This window comes from Rousettus aegyptiacus, unplaced genomic scaffold (assembly GCF_014176215.1).
Source record: "Rousettus aegyptiacus isolate mRouAeg1 unplaced genomic scaffold, mRouAeg1.p scaffold_m13_p_13, whole genome shotgun sequence".
NCBI lineage: Eukaryota > Metazoa > Chordata > Mammalia > Chiroptera > Pteropodidae > Rousettus > Rousettus aegyptiacus.
The window spans coordinates 9,744,890-9,760,589 of record NW_023416288.1 but is presented as its reverse complement, the minus strand read 5'-3'; the positions used below and the strand labels follow the sequence as shown (position 1 = coordinate 9,760,589).

General features: G+C 33.2%; 1 protein-coding gene and 1 pseudogene across 4 annotated transcripts in view; one reads left to right on the top strand and one right to left on the bottom strand.

Moving 5' to 3' along the window:
• The window catches only part of PCLO (piccolo presynaptic cytomatrix protein), a 353,044-nt gene that overhangs the window by 37,875 nt on the left and 299,469 nt on the right, over nucleotides 1-15,700 (top strand). The window lies entirely within an intron of this gene.
• Nucleotides 15,309-15,427, bottom strand: LOC118611126 (annotated as a pseudogene).

Here is a 15,700-nt window from a genome sequence, read left to right as displayed (position 1 = left end):
CATTCTAGATTTATTTTCTCTCATTTTCCAGCAGCATTGCTTTTCCATATTGTCAATTCTGCCTGCTAAAGGTATCTCTATTTTCTTATCTCCTTCTTATCTTCACTATGAGAGCTTTGTTCCAGTCTTTATCATCTCTGCCACTGCAATAGACCCAGAAACTTTATTTGGGGAAACTCAATTTCTCAAAATTCATTCTCCAAAAAGTTTCTAATTATTCAATTTCCTCCTTGTTTATTATGTTCTACTGAATCCCTGAATTTTTTTCTCATGTCGGACTATATTCACTGCCATGAGCAAAGTACATATTTTCAATCCTCCATACCTTTGCATGTGCCCCAATGCTCTCCACTTGCCACATTTTTATCTCCTAACCATTCTTTGAGATTCATCTCAAATATCATTTCCCCTTGATCCCCTACTTCATGTTCTAATGCTACATTCAGCACTCTTATATAGTGTTCAAATTTTCTGTTTATTTGTGTCTTCTTGCCAGAAAATGACTGCTGGAACACTATCGGTACTATCAAAATGCCCGCACATGGTAGGTAGTCCATACCTGTTTGTGCAGTGGAAGAAAAACAGAATGTAGGGAAATGCATGTAGAATAAAATACATACTGTATGTGAATAGTTTTATAATTGTAGTTAGAAATAGAAATAGTTTGAAACTTATTTAGTTCTATATTAGCCAGACAGATTTTTAAAGTCCTCCTAAAAGGGTTTGCATACTAATATGTATCTTTTTCATATGTTCTTAAAATACAGGATTAGAAAGAAAAACAGATTTTTTTATGTAAAAAACCAAGAACTTTCTATTTTTAAATTATTTCTTAAATATAATCTCAATGAGGCCAACCTAGACTATGCTATTTAATACTATAACCTGCCACCCACCTCCCATAATACAAAATTTTCTTACCCTGCTCTCTTTTTTCTTTTCTCATGACCTTGTTACATACTATTTAATTACTAATTTTTTTTTTTTTGAAAAATTATCCTTCTACCTCACTAGAACACAAGTCCCATGAGTGCCAGGGGCTTGACATACAATGAAATCTCGTGAAATCCAAGTGAGAGTCTATTGGCACAAAATCTTTGTAGAATACATGAATTAATACTATATATTTATTATACATTGTTATATCTGAATAGGGAAAGCTAGAATATTGAATCAGAATGCTAGGAGGTCAACCTCATATCTAGTTAACTGTGAATATTTTTAATAACTTTCCTACTTTACCTTTTCCCAGTATGCCTTGCTTCAAAAGCTGAAAAGAAGATATACATACTACATATATTGAAAATTTTTCTCCAAATAAATTATGATTATAAAATTTAGTACATAAATGATAATATATCTTCTGTCCCAGCTAAGGGATAAATGATTAAACTAAGCTTTAAGGAAAAGAGACAATGGTTTTGGTGACAGGCAGCACAGCAGTGTTGTCAAGATGGCATCTAGGCCACCTCCTTGTGGCTTGGTTTCTTCATTTATAAATCATGAGAGGACCTACCTTATGGGGCTGTTTTAAGGATTGGAAAGGTGAATAGATGGATAAGAACAGTTCATGGCACTTGGTAAAGTTTAACAAATATTAGTTTTGCTAGCTATAGTTGCCAGATCTAGAAGTCACATGGTATCAAGAAACACTTTTTCTAAATGGGCAAGATAAAAATGATTCTTTGCTAAGTGAAATTTTACTTTTCTAAGAAGAGTTAGACTGCTTATTGAAATGTGATTTGATGTTAAATGGCAAGTGTGGGCCTTTCTCTAGGCTTGAGAGATTGCTTCAGATTATTTTTTATTAGTGGTAAAAAGTAATAGGCCCTGACTAAAATGAAAACACATGCATTGCTGTGTTCTTTTATTTGCAATACCAACAGTGTGTCTATTTTTACTTATTTAATGAGCTTTTATGTATGATTGTAGAATATTAATATTAGTGCTTTCTTTACATATGAAAAGAATCAAAGTATCTCTAAGATTTTGAAGACATTTGCTGAGAGAAGTTTTATCATGGATTTTTTTTTTAAACACATATACTCGGAAAGCCTTAGAAAATTGATGAGAAGTGATTACCAACCAGAATACATTGAGATGAGAAATGCTTACTGACACTTATGGCTAAATGGCCTAATTCACGTCAGCTGTGGTCTGAGATTTATTTTCTTTCCTGACATTTAAATGAGTTGTTCACACATTTGTATTTCTAAAAAAAATTTGAATTAAATAAAAGTTTTATATCATCTTGACTTTTTGCTAAATGAAGCTGAGTAGCCAGAATTGTTATGATAATTTATCCTAGTACTTAAAAAAACAAGCATATATTTCTTAATTAAAATACTCTGTCACACTCAAGAAAATTGTAAATATACTTTTTGACAGGCAGAATGTTACTGAAGTTACACGTTATTTTCTCTACTTTTAAAAAGTTATAAAATATTTAAAGGAAACCTAAATGTAGAGTCCATTTTAAAATTGACATCATTCCAAATTTAAGTTGTGAAATAAAAACTAATTTTTTTTCTCAAATGGTATTAGTTTTCTATTGCTATATAACAAGTTACCACAAATATAGCAGCTTAAAACAATATTTATTTATTACCTTACAGTTCTATAGCTGAGAAGTCTGATATGACATGACTGGATTCTTAGATCAGTCTTAACAAGAATAAAATCAGGATATGGTTGATCTGTGTGTTCTTTCCTATATGGGAGCTCTGACTAAAAATCTGTTTTCAAGTTTATTCAGGGTGTTGGCATAATTCATTTCTTTATGATTGTAAGACTGAGGTCTCCGTTTCCTTATTGGTTATCAGCTAGGAGCCACTGTTAGTTCTTGAAGGCTGCTGGCATTCCTTGTCTATTGACACCCCCATCTTCAAAGCCAGTAACACAAAGTTTCCTTAATGTGAACTTCATCTCACACTTAAAATCTCTGACTTAAGAAGGATCCAGGCTCTTTCAAAGGCTTATTGGAATGGATTGAGTTTGACTCAATGGTATCTATTTTAATTTACTCAAAAATCAACTGATTAGTAACCTATTCATAGCGAGATTTCCCATGATATTTACGGTTTCTGTCCACACTAAAGGGAAGAGACTTAAATAAGGTATGGATAGGAGGTACATCTTAGAATTCTGCCTGCCACAGCAACAAATTATTGAGTTTATTAAAACAAGAAAATTTTGTAAAGGAGGGCTCATCTGTTTAGTTGATTGTCACAGGGCATGCATATATAAATGTACATTGGTACTTCATTGACACATGATGTAAAGCAGAATTAATTTACCTCAAATCACAAGGTAAGAAGAAGAGTGAGTTAAAGCTCTACTGGAAATGATCTTTATGGTGTCATCTCTCCTTTGAGGCCTTCCACATAAAAATAGTAATGTATCATTCTTTTTAGTTGGGATAATAATAAGAGGTCTTTATAAATTTACAATGCTTTATGAATTTTTTAGTTTTTAAAAATATATGTATTTTTATTTTTTTAAATATATAATTTTTTTATTTTTTGATTATAGTTGACATAGAATATTATATTAGTTTCAGGTATACAAAATAGCGATTATACATTTATATAACTTACAGAGTGATCACACTGATAAATCTAGTACCACCTTATCAAAAATAGATCTAACAATATTAATTGTAATAATAAGATTATGCTATACTTTATTTCTCCATGACTACTTTGTAACTACGAATTTGTACTTCATAAACCCTTCCCCTTTTCACCCACCTCTCAAGCCCCCTCGCATCTGCCGACCATCAAAATATTCCCTGTATCTATGAGATTGTTTCAGTTTTGTTCATTTATTTTGTTCTTTAGATTCCACATATAAGTGAAATCAAGGCATTTGTATTTCTCTGTCTAAATTACTCCACTCTGCACAGTATCTTCTAGGTCCATCCATGTTGTAGATGGTAAGATTTCATTCTTTTTTATGTTTGAGTAACATTATATTGTATATATGCACGACCTCTTCTTTATTCATTCATTCATTCATGGATAACCAGGTTGCCTCTATATCTTGGCTATTGTAAATAATTCTGCAATGAACATATGGATGTACCTGTCTCTTCGAAGTAGTGTTTTGGGTTTCTTCGAATAAATATCCAGAAGTGGAAGGGCTATGAGTACTGCTACCTCAGATTTTTTTTTTTTCATTTTCGTGAAATATTTTTTCCATCTCTTAACTTTCAGTCTTGTGTGTCTTTTGATCTGAAATGAGTCTCTATTAGGCAACATATATAAGGATTTGTTTTCTCATCCATTCAGCCACCCTGTCTTTTGATTGGAGTGTTTAATCCATTCACATTGAAAGTAATTATTGGTAGATGTGTAGTTATTGCATTTTGTTATTCGTATTTTAATCTTTTTTTGTTCTTCTTAAAGAAGTCTCATCAACATTTCTTGTAATACTGGTTTGATGGTGATGAACTCCTTTAAGTTTTTCTTGTCTTGGAAACTCTTTATCTGTCTTTCAATTTTAACAATAACTTTGCTGGGTATAGTAACCTTGGTTGTGGGTCCTTGCTTTTTTATCACTTTGAATATTCAATGCCAATCCTTTCTGGCCTGCAGTTTCTGTTGAGGAATCAGTCTTACGAGAGGTCCCTTGTAGATAACTAACTGCTTTTGTCTTGCTGCTTTTTAGATTCTCCTTTTTCTGTCTTTAAACTTTGACATTTTAATTATGATGTGTTTTGGCTTAAGTCTCTTTGAGTTCACCTTGTTTGGGATTCTGTGCTTCTTAGGCTTGTATGACTAGTTTTGTTTGTTTGTTTTTTGCTTAGTTAGGGAAATTTTTAGTCATTATTTCTTCAAATAGGTTTTCAATTCCTTACTCTCTCTGTTCTTCTTCTGATATCCCTATGATACAATAGTTGTTATGCTTGTTGTAGTCCCAGAGGCCCCTTAAACTATCCTAAGTTTTTTAAATTATATTTTTCTTTTTGTTGTCTGATTAGATGTTTTCTGCTACCTTATGTTCCAAATCGATTTGGTCTTCTGCTTCATCTAACCTATTGTTGATTCCCTCTAATATGTTCTCTTTTTTTCAGTTATTGTATTCTTCATTTCTGACTATTTTTCTGACTAATTTTTCTATTTCCAATTTTATGCTTTCTATCTCATTTTTGAAGTTCTCACTGAGATTATTGAGCATCCTTATAACCAGTGTTTTGAAATTTGTATCTGGTAGTTTCCTTTTCCCTGTTTTGATTAATTCTTTTTCTGGAACTTTGTTCTGTTCTTTCATTTGGGGCATGTTTCTTTGTCTCCACATTATGGCTTTATTCCTATGTTTGTTTCTATATATTAAGGAGGGCTGCTATGTTTCCTGGTTTTAGTAGAGTGGCTTTATATAGTAGGTATTTCTGTGGGGACCAGTGGCACAATCTCCCTATTCACCTGGGCCAGATACTCCAAGTGTATCCTTTGTGTGGTTTGTGTGTGCCCTCCTGTTGTAGTTGAGTCTTGGCTGTTGTTTGCATGTCAGTGGGAGGGACTGACTCTCAGACTGATTGGTTGTGAGGACTGGCTGTCACTATAGTGGAGGAGCTGTTGTGCAGGGGTTGACCCTATGGAGCAGGATTCACTTTATCAGAGCTCTGGTGCCTGCCAAGTCTGCCCTTTGGAAGTGTCGTTTATGGGGGTAGTTGGGTGGTTCTCTGGTTGTTCTGAAATCTTCCACCAGGAGTGATGGTTTTGCAGCCTTTTGGCAGGGGCTCTGTTGCAGGCCAAGGTTAGCTGCTCACTGAGCTTTCTGCAAGGCCTCTTGGTAATAGCTACAAAGATGCTTGCTACTTGTACTTGTCTTGGTGATGCCTGGGAGAGGCTAAGCTGTGTATCAAGGCCATCTGCAATTAGTGCTAACCCTAGAATACTTGGCAAAGGTACATGGCACGTCAAGGCTGGATGCTGCTTGTTTGGGTTTTGTGAAACTTTGAGAGATTTTAGAAAGTCTGCATCATGAACCAAGACAGGCTGTTTGTATGAAAAAGCCACCAGAAGTGGCTCAGGTGGGCCTACAAGTTGGTTTGGCCAGAGTCTCAAGGAATCACCAGTGTAGGGAGAAAAGGGTTAGCCAGGTTGATAGGGACTCAGATATGGAAGCCACCTGGGTCTCCACGTTGGGTCAAGGGAGGGCTCCATAAAGGAACTGTGGTGTCCACCAGCATTTCTGTCTGTGAGGGAGCTGCCCTCTATCTCTTGCCTTGAAACCAAGCAATTCAGTTTCTCCTTGTACATCTCTGGCACCTTCTGCACTGCCACTCTAGGGCTGGAGCTCAGATTTAGTCTGTCAGTAAGTTCATGTATGGGCCTTTTTATAGGATAGCCTGAAACTCCAATAGCCACAATCTCACTCAGCCACAATCTCCTCTGTTTTTCACAGCCAAAAGTTCTGGGAGCTTATTTTCCTAGCACTAGAACCCTGGTCTGGGGATCTTGGTGTGGGTCTCTGACCCCTCACTCCTCATAGAGACCTCTGCAGCTGGGATATCACTCCCGATTTTTAACCTCCATGTGTGAGTATAGGTCCAGACCATACAGTGTCTCTGTCCTTCCTATCAGTCTTGAGGTGGCTTCTTCTGTATGTCCTTAGTTACAGAACTGTTCAGCAAGACTTCAGGCAATTCTCCATGATGGTTGTTTTGTAGTTTAGTTGTAATTTTGATGTGGTCCTGAGAGGAGGCAAGCAAAGTATTTATCTACTCTGCCATCTTCACTAGAAGATTTTTGATTTTATTTTTAATCTTATCAGTATTTTATTAAATGAACCAGATTATATTAGAAATTAAAGTGTAAGATTTCCCTAGGAGAGGAGATGAACTTGGCAGGGGTGAGCAATAGACTGATTCTGTGACCATGAAAAGATAAATATGACTCCATGGTTTTCATTCTGGGATACTGGGGCAGCAGTTGTAAAACCAAGTAAATTTGGAGCAATGTTCAATTACTGGAATGTCAGTGTTCAGAGGGAAGTTACGTTACTCACATCAAGATCTCTAGGGCTAGTTCAGGGACAACCATCTTGTTTTGGGTGTTATCAGAGTAGAAATGATGTCGAAGTCATTAAATTAGATTATAATTCAAAGTAAAGAACACAGAAAAGCAAAGATAGAGGACCGAGAGCTAGGAAGGGCCAAATTTTGTGGACAAGGAAGCAGAATATAGCATATTGAATTATCAGAGAGAAAAAACTAAAGGAGGGCATTTTAGAAAGACAGGAAAGAGAGATTTTTAAGGAAAACAAGTGATTAAATGCCAACAATATGGCGATAAAAGTGATTTTGTAATTACTGTATTTTAAATTGTTACAAATCTTAAAAAATTAAAAGGCCTATTCAGAGCTAAAGAGCATCTATGTTCTTGGATCTGGTTATTATTCTGGGAGTTTTACCAGACAAATCATTTAACAGAAGAAAGGTCCTATGCTTATTGCAACATTTTCTTAATAGTAAAAACAAACAAACAAAAGCATTATAAAGATCTGCATTTCCAGAAATAGACATGGTTATATAAAGAAAACATGACACATTTTAATTTATATAATTTAATATTTTTTAAATACCCAATTGGGCCAGAATTCAAGCACCAAATATACAAAATCTTATGAGGATACATTATTATTGTTATTCTACAGATGGGATTAACTGAGCACATAGTTGCATAGTTCTCACTGCAATATAAATTGCAGAATAGAAAATTTAACCCAGTCTGGCTCCAGATTTATTCATCTTAATTCATCTGCAAGATTGCCTTTCAAAATTCGATGGCATATTATGAAACCATTGAAATAAAAACTGATTGTGAATGGAGAAATGACATATTTATAATGTAATGTTAATTCAGATGTAGTTTTGCTATTATTGTGATAATTTATAAGGCTGACAAGATCATTCTCAGGTGAAAATAGATGGATTAGTATGATAGATTTATATTCATTTCTTTTTTTTTGTCTTTAATCTTTTTAAAATATGTGGAAATGAGAGGCTGTCTATAGCATCTTGTTGAGAAATCATTGGCTAGAATTTGAACAGTATAACGTTAACATCAGAGGAGTATCATGTGTATAGGTGGCTAACACATCATTGAAATAAGTCATTGGAGCTGATACGTTTTATTTATTATAAATGCAGGCAGCTGAAAGATGAACTACATTAACATTAAGGCCACAAAAGGCAGAATGCAAAAAGGGCTTTAAATTAAGTTTAAAGCTTTGGGGAAGGTGTCGAAGGTCTGTGAAAATGAGATTCATACATTGATGAGATAACTAAAATACAGAGATTTCAAAAGAGAGTGGTTTTTTGGGGAGTGAACAGTGGTTGGAAAGTAGCAATGGAGAGTAGGAAATGTGCCACTCCCCTCACCCTATTACACTGCCAGGCAGATATTTTTGGGAATCAGTCTAAGAAAAAAAAAAGCATAATTAGGGAAAAGCTGGCAGTTAAGTAGAATAGAAGGAAAAGCTATAGAATTACAACAAGGTTTGCTTGGGACACATCACCTGTTAGTCAACCTGGTGAGGTAGAGGAATAAGTCTGGGTGTAGAAGTGAGTGTGCGAATTTGAAAATTGGAGCAGGTATTTAGATCCGTGGTTATTATTTATAGACACAACAAAGTGAGGAGGCTGAAAGCAAGAGGACAGAGGCAGGGAACAGGTCCAGAGAGTAATTAATCCAAACTTTCAAAGTAGTAGTGTTAGTTATATTAGAGTCATTTAAAGTAGCCATACATATTTCTAGGTCCTGTACATTTTGCAGACATAACTCTGATTCAGATAAGAATTAATGGAGGAGGTTGATTAATACCAAAGTGATGTATATTAATTAATCCTCCCCGTTAAAAAATTTGGAAGAATGTTTTGCATAATAAAAACAATAGAACTCATGAAAAGTATTGAGCATTCTTTATTTTGTCTTCAGTGATTAAGAACTAAAGATAGAGTTCAGTCTTAGAATTATGTACTTGCATTAAGTATTCATAAAATATTTTACATCTGGTTTGGCTAGTATTACTTTTTAAAGATCGAATTTGGTTATTAAATTTTACTTAATTTTGACAGCACATATAATGGGGAAATGAACACTTAACATGGTAGTTTCAGGTTAAAGTTTTCATGAGAAAGTATTTCTGTTTCTTTAGTAAATGTCCTAATTATGAAAGTTGCATGGATAGATATGTAGAAAGATAACTAGTTAGATATATGCATAGATAGATGCTATATGCTAGGATAACAGTTGTCATATGTGGTATGAAAAATGACCAAGTAAATACGAACCTAGGATCTAATATACGAATTAGAGCAAAGGAAAGAAAATAAAATCTATCATTTCCCCCACTAATCATGATTTTGCTTCTTCCTTTCTCAGGTCAATTAATTTTTAGAGATAGATTTTTTTTTTCCTTATTCTTACATATATACATGCATACATGCACATACAAACATTTATTTGACTCTATATAAATTATGTTACTTTATGATGGCTTATCAATGTCCACAACTATTACAAAAGAATATCTTACTATTATAATATGAAACTTTATATAAAATATATCTGTAACATATATAACTTATGGATAGTTTTGCTTATTTGTGAGTTAAATGTTTATCTACCAGGAATAGGTTTTCTGATGAATTCAACTTAGTATGTCTGAATATTTTAAAACTTCGAATACCAACTCAAAATTATTTTAAAGGTGCGTTAGGATTTGCTTTATAATAGATAGTCGTGTTATTATCCATTTATGATTTAAGTCATATTTAATGTTCAGCTAAGGCCTAAATGAAGCTAACGTTATTGTATTTTGTGTATTTGATAAATGAGAGAAGGGTAGACTTGGACAAAATGTATTTGCATCGGCCTTAATTGAATATTAAACTTTGTTCTTCACAACACTTAACTCCAGCAGTTGCTAAATGGAATTCATCCGGGCGTGACAGTGATGACGTGAAAGTGCTGATGTCTAGATGTTCTTTTCCCATTACACTGATCACCGATGGGATAAATCATAGGTGCACAGGTGCCTGGCTGACAATAATGCAGTTTATTTAGTAATTTTGATGAACATTCACATCCACTTGCAATTAATAGATAGTAAATTTCTTTCTTTTCAGTATTGCTTGTACCATTGCTTTAAAAATACAAGTGGGTAAGAAATATATTTAATTGTTTTCAGTGTTATGAAATATATATGTTATCATATAATAGGTTAGTGAATTTTTTGAAAAGTGAAAGGTACTTCCCATGGCAACAAAGACTAAGAATCTGTAAAATGATCTTTGATAACTCTTCTTTGTTGTAGTTATTGGCTAGCATAACTGTAGCAGTTTATATCCGCAAGGATGAGATTTAAATCCTAACAGAAAAAATCTGGAACATTGTCTTAGATTGAAAAAAATAAAATCAGTCCGTAATTGATATTAGATGTTCTTTATTCACTTAGTCATGCATAGAATTCCACAGTAAGGCAGCATATGGCTACACAGATATATGAGATGAGTAGAAAGAGAAAAATAAAGGTCACATTAACAAAGATGAAGAGAGCTTAAATCAATGCATATATTATTGGCTGCTGTTTTTCATCTTTTAAAATACAACAAGTCTGTATTTGAATCATACCTTCAAAGCGTTTAGATATATTTGCTAACTTATTGTATAATGCTTCAAGTATGAAAGCGACTAGTAAAAATCCTCAAGCTAACAGGATTTTTAAGTGATTATAGAAAGCTGGATAAAAGTGATCAATCACATATTAATAAGCACATATGTTTGATATGTTAGATCATCTTGATTAAACAAAGTTAAATATTTATTCTTACTGTGGAGAATACTCAGAATTTTGAATGTGATTAATGTGCATGAAGAACTTCTAAAAGAAGAGGTATTCATACCTTTCTCATACTTATTTTCATGGATGTGTCAAGGGATTTGTGTGTGTCATTTGACATTTGCTTCTGGAAGGTTAACCTAAATTTGTTATAGTCTATTAAAATTGAATAATTATGAGAAATAAAATATATTTTTCTTTTCTATTTGGTACTTTATTGCTTCATAGAAAATCAATTAAAATTTTAAGTGCTTTGGAAAATTATAGAAAAAAGGAATGTCTTGGCATCTGTTCTCATGAAATTTATAACCCAGTAAAATAGGAAAACCTATAAAAATGGCTAATATAATTTAGACATTGATAATTATGATAGTAAAATACAAAAAACATGGTCATAAAAATGTAGAGATATGAGGGGTTTGTTGAGCAAATCAAAGTATTTTGTTTGCTAATATGGAATCTGACTTGTCCTTGAAGATGAGCAAGGCTATTATGGTGGACCTTCGCTGTGTCGTTTTGGTTTTCCAAAATCTGAGCATCATTCTAGTTAAAGGTAATGTTTATTTGGTGATTTTGATGAGAGACAGAGCTTTGCCTCATACTGTAGATGGGGAAGGGCAGATACTCCTACTCCCTACTCCATGCAAGCTAAAGTTGGTCTAATAGGACTCTCTCAAGGAACTTGGCACTTTGAGAAATGCTAAGATGTGATAGTGTAGAATTCACATTTGCTCTTGGTGGTAGAGGTCAGATACTGAAGTCAACAGGGTTGTGGTGGTGGCAATGCTAGCCCAGCGTTCTCACCTGGCTGCTTCTAATCTTGAACTTGACTCTGGTTCCCATGGCCCAGTCTCCGAGTTTCCTCTCTTTTATCGGACATTATCTGTGACTTCCTGCTGATTTTGAGAACTACATCACATTTCATCAGATTCCTCCTTTTTCTGCCAATTGGTCAGAATTAGGTTTTTGTTACTTGTAAGCAAGGACCCTACTGATTCAGCTTTAAAAGTTGAATGTGGAGGAAAGGGTATTCCTTTGCTTCTGAAGTACAAGTTCAGCAAAGACAAAGAAGCATGTATTGTATGTTTGGCTTTGTTAAACCAGAAAAGAAGAAATGTGGCAGGAAATAATTAGTCTAAAACATAGCATTCTAAACTTTCTGGGTTCATGTCATCCTTAGTTCTCAATAATAATTTTTTTACAGTACCCCTTGGCAAACAAAATACCTAATAGTTCCTTTTACTAAGAAATTAGGTCCAAATACTACAATGTAGCAATTTGTGCAGTGTATGGTGAGTGTTGCTGTGATTCTCTCAAAAACTTAAAATATTCCCAGTGCCCTGTGAGTTTACAAAAGCTCTCCAGGGTGACTCAGCCCACTGTTTGGGAAACATAGGCTTAAAAGATTCTTGGTATTTTACTTTTTTAAAAAAGAAGTATGTTTCTCATTTCACACTCATAATATTTCTATGAGATTTGAAGTTGGGGATACTGAGGTTCACAAAAGTTAAGTAACTAGGCTAAGGATATGTAAGTAGCTAACATGCAGAGAATTGAACCCAAATCTTTATTTTCTTAAACTATTATCATCATAGCAATTATATTTTGTGCCTGGAGTGTGTGGTCATGGGACTATAGCTATAAAAATGGAGCATATTCTGGTAAAAATTGTATAGAGAAATAACTGTCAGGATGAGGAGTTTGCGCATTCCATGAGTGTCAATATAATTTTGCAACTTATCTTTTGCTTTCAAATAGTTATAGACTGTAGATTCCTTAAATATAAAGACTTTAATCTTGTCTGTATCATACCTCATACCATAGAACCTAAACTTGACACTTAGTATATATTTTTTTAATTTAAACTTTTATTTGTGTTGAAAATTGATATGTAAAAGTAACGTTTTACACTGATAAGATTTGTTCTACAGTAGGAATGATTAGGAACTTGCTACTGAAGACTCATATCGAATTCTGTTTCTTGATTCATTTGCTCATTCTTTGTTCATTTATTCAACTGACAGATATTATTGAGTACCTCTCAAAATTGTTTATATTATTGAAAAGGTTGAGTGACGTGACCAGGACTTAGAAGCCTTTGTCCATGTCTGTGTTTTGACATATGCCATTAGTTGTATCACTTCAGTTCTTAATATTAAAATATAGAAAGACTTCAATAATGTATTAAGGTGATAAACAATCAACAAGTCATAAGGATTTCTACTGTTATATTATAAACTTTAGAATATCCAGTTCTGAATTTAGAAAAAACATATGGATGCATTTTTCAAGTAATTAAAACAAGATTCTTTTGATTGCTTATGAAAATATTAATTTTGAGTGTCAGGTAGCTTCTATAGCCAGGTAATAAAACTTTTCAGCCATGGTATGATTTTGTTTAGGTGCCTCATTATAGTGTTGTAACTATAAATGAAAGCTATGTTAGGTAAAATTTGAGATGGATTTTGTGTTGTATTTATATCTCAGTGAAGTATCTGGTTCATGAAATTATATACAAGAAAACAAAGTAAAAATGAAATGTAAGTGTATATTATTAAAATTGCTGAAAGAACTTATTTATTTTGCTATTCTTCCTAAAGAAGATATTTCCCTTTAAAATACAATCAGGTATAAGACCAAATAAGTCTATTGAATGTACTTGTGTGACCAAATATACACACACATTTCTAGGATACATATACTACTAATATGATCAAACAACAATTCTTATTATTTCATGTTTTCCTTTTATCTTCTTTCGAATCATATTACCTTAAGATATTTCCAGATATACTGAAATATAAAATGTGTCATTTCTTTTTCAGATTTCCTGTAATACTGCTATATTTCTTTAGAATATGTGTTCGAGTAATCAAATGGCTTTGAAGTCAAGAGGTTTTAAATGAAGTAAATTATTTTTAACTTTAAAAAGTCATCTCGGCTCAAAGGCATAATTCTTTAGATGAGTCTCTGGTATTCATCAATGCTTAAGTGCATAGATATTCCTGGATTTGTAATTTTATTTTTACTAAGAATAGGCAAATATCCTTATTTGGAAAAAATGAGATTTCTCTTTAAGAAGACCTATAAAACATTAACTTAATACAATAAAATGTTTTGTGACTTTATATTAAATAGTGATGGTTAGGAAGGAGTCCTTGCATTTGATGTTGCTTAATATTTTGTGATTTAATCTTTCTTGACTTTTGTATGATATTAAAATTATTTTGAAATTCCAATGATTTGTTTTTCTATGACAACTTGATAAGCAGGAAAGAACATTGAAATGAACTATTTATTATGGTTGATCAGAGTTAGAAATTGGCATGCATTTAGTTGAGCTTCTAATTTTGAAAATAAAAAAATCCAGAATTCTTTTTCTATATTAAATACAGATGTATTAAGAATTTTCAAACTCTCATAATTGTATATCTCATAAATACGGGAATATATAATGGTTTGTGTATAAATAAATTTTTTTCCTTAAAAATAAGGATGGCTGTTAGAAGATGAGAGTAAGTAGATGATCTCTGAAAGTTTTTCTGGTCAAAATTTTATATCATGCTTCTATTAGTCTGGGTACTGTTCTAAGCACTTTACCCATTCATTATTACTAGTCCTATAAGTCTTAAAAAAATAGTAGCAATAAGAGTAAATTACTAATGTTTTATAGTGTAAGTTCCCAGCACACAGAGATTTGTAATTAATTGTGAAGTATGTTAAAATTATGAGTTTCAAATATAATCAGCCGCTATCTTTTGGACTCTCATGATATGCCAGACATTGCTTTAGCTTCCAACTCTACTTCAGTAAATAAAATAGGCAAGCACCCTCTTGTTCTGCCAGCTCCAATGCATGAGAGAAAGAGGAATATAAGTAAATAAATGAATACTACTAAAACAATGTGATTTTTTGAAGGCCTCTGTGAGGTTGAATCATTTTAGCTGAGACCAGTAAGGTGAGAAGGATAAAGGGAATGGGGTAGGGGGCATGAAGGGCAATTCTGGCAGAAGGAATGGCATATGTAAAGGCTCTGAATGACAGAGAATGCTGAATTCTGATGTTCAGTAGAGAGAGCCAGAAAAAAGTGTCATGAAATGGTACTCTCCAGATCAGAGAAGACTAATATTTGTAAACAACTATTGTAAACAAGTAAGTTAGTGCAGATTAAAATTTACCCTAGAATTACCTCCTTATTCGAATGGGCATGTTTTCTTTTTTTTCCTTCCTTCCTTCCTTCCTTCCTTCCTTCCTTCCTTCCTTCCTTCCTTCCTTCCTTCCTTCCTTCCTTCCTTCCTTTTCTTTCTTTTCTTTCTTTTCTTTCTTTTCTTCTTTCTTTTCTTTCTTTCTTGTTTTTTTTTTTTTTTTTTTTTTTATGTTTTAGGTGAGGCAACCCATGATTGACTTCACAGATTGCAAGAACCTTGTCAGTTTACAATCCCTTATTTTTTTATTTTTTACACCTACAGCACCTGGTCTTCCTAGGTGGTCTCCTGTCCAAGTACTAACCAAGCCGGACCCTGTTTAGCTTCCAAGATCAGACGGGATCAGGCTTGATCAGGGTGGCATGGCCGTAGACTAGGCATGTTTTCTGATAAGCTTGTTTTGTAAGTCAAATTAAAGATAGAGTTATTAAATAGAGCAACAAAAATTGCACTAAATTTGCTCCCTATTATTTCTAGGGAACAAAAGATTATTTCTCTCTTTTTCATATTTGTGGTAATTATGAATTACTGTATTGCTTTCACCACGAGTAGTTTCTAGAATGCCCAAGAAAGCATGAATATGAATATCATTTATTACATGTGTCCATGTGGAAATACATTGAGAACATATATTTTTTTGGTAGAAT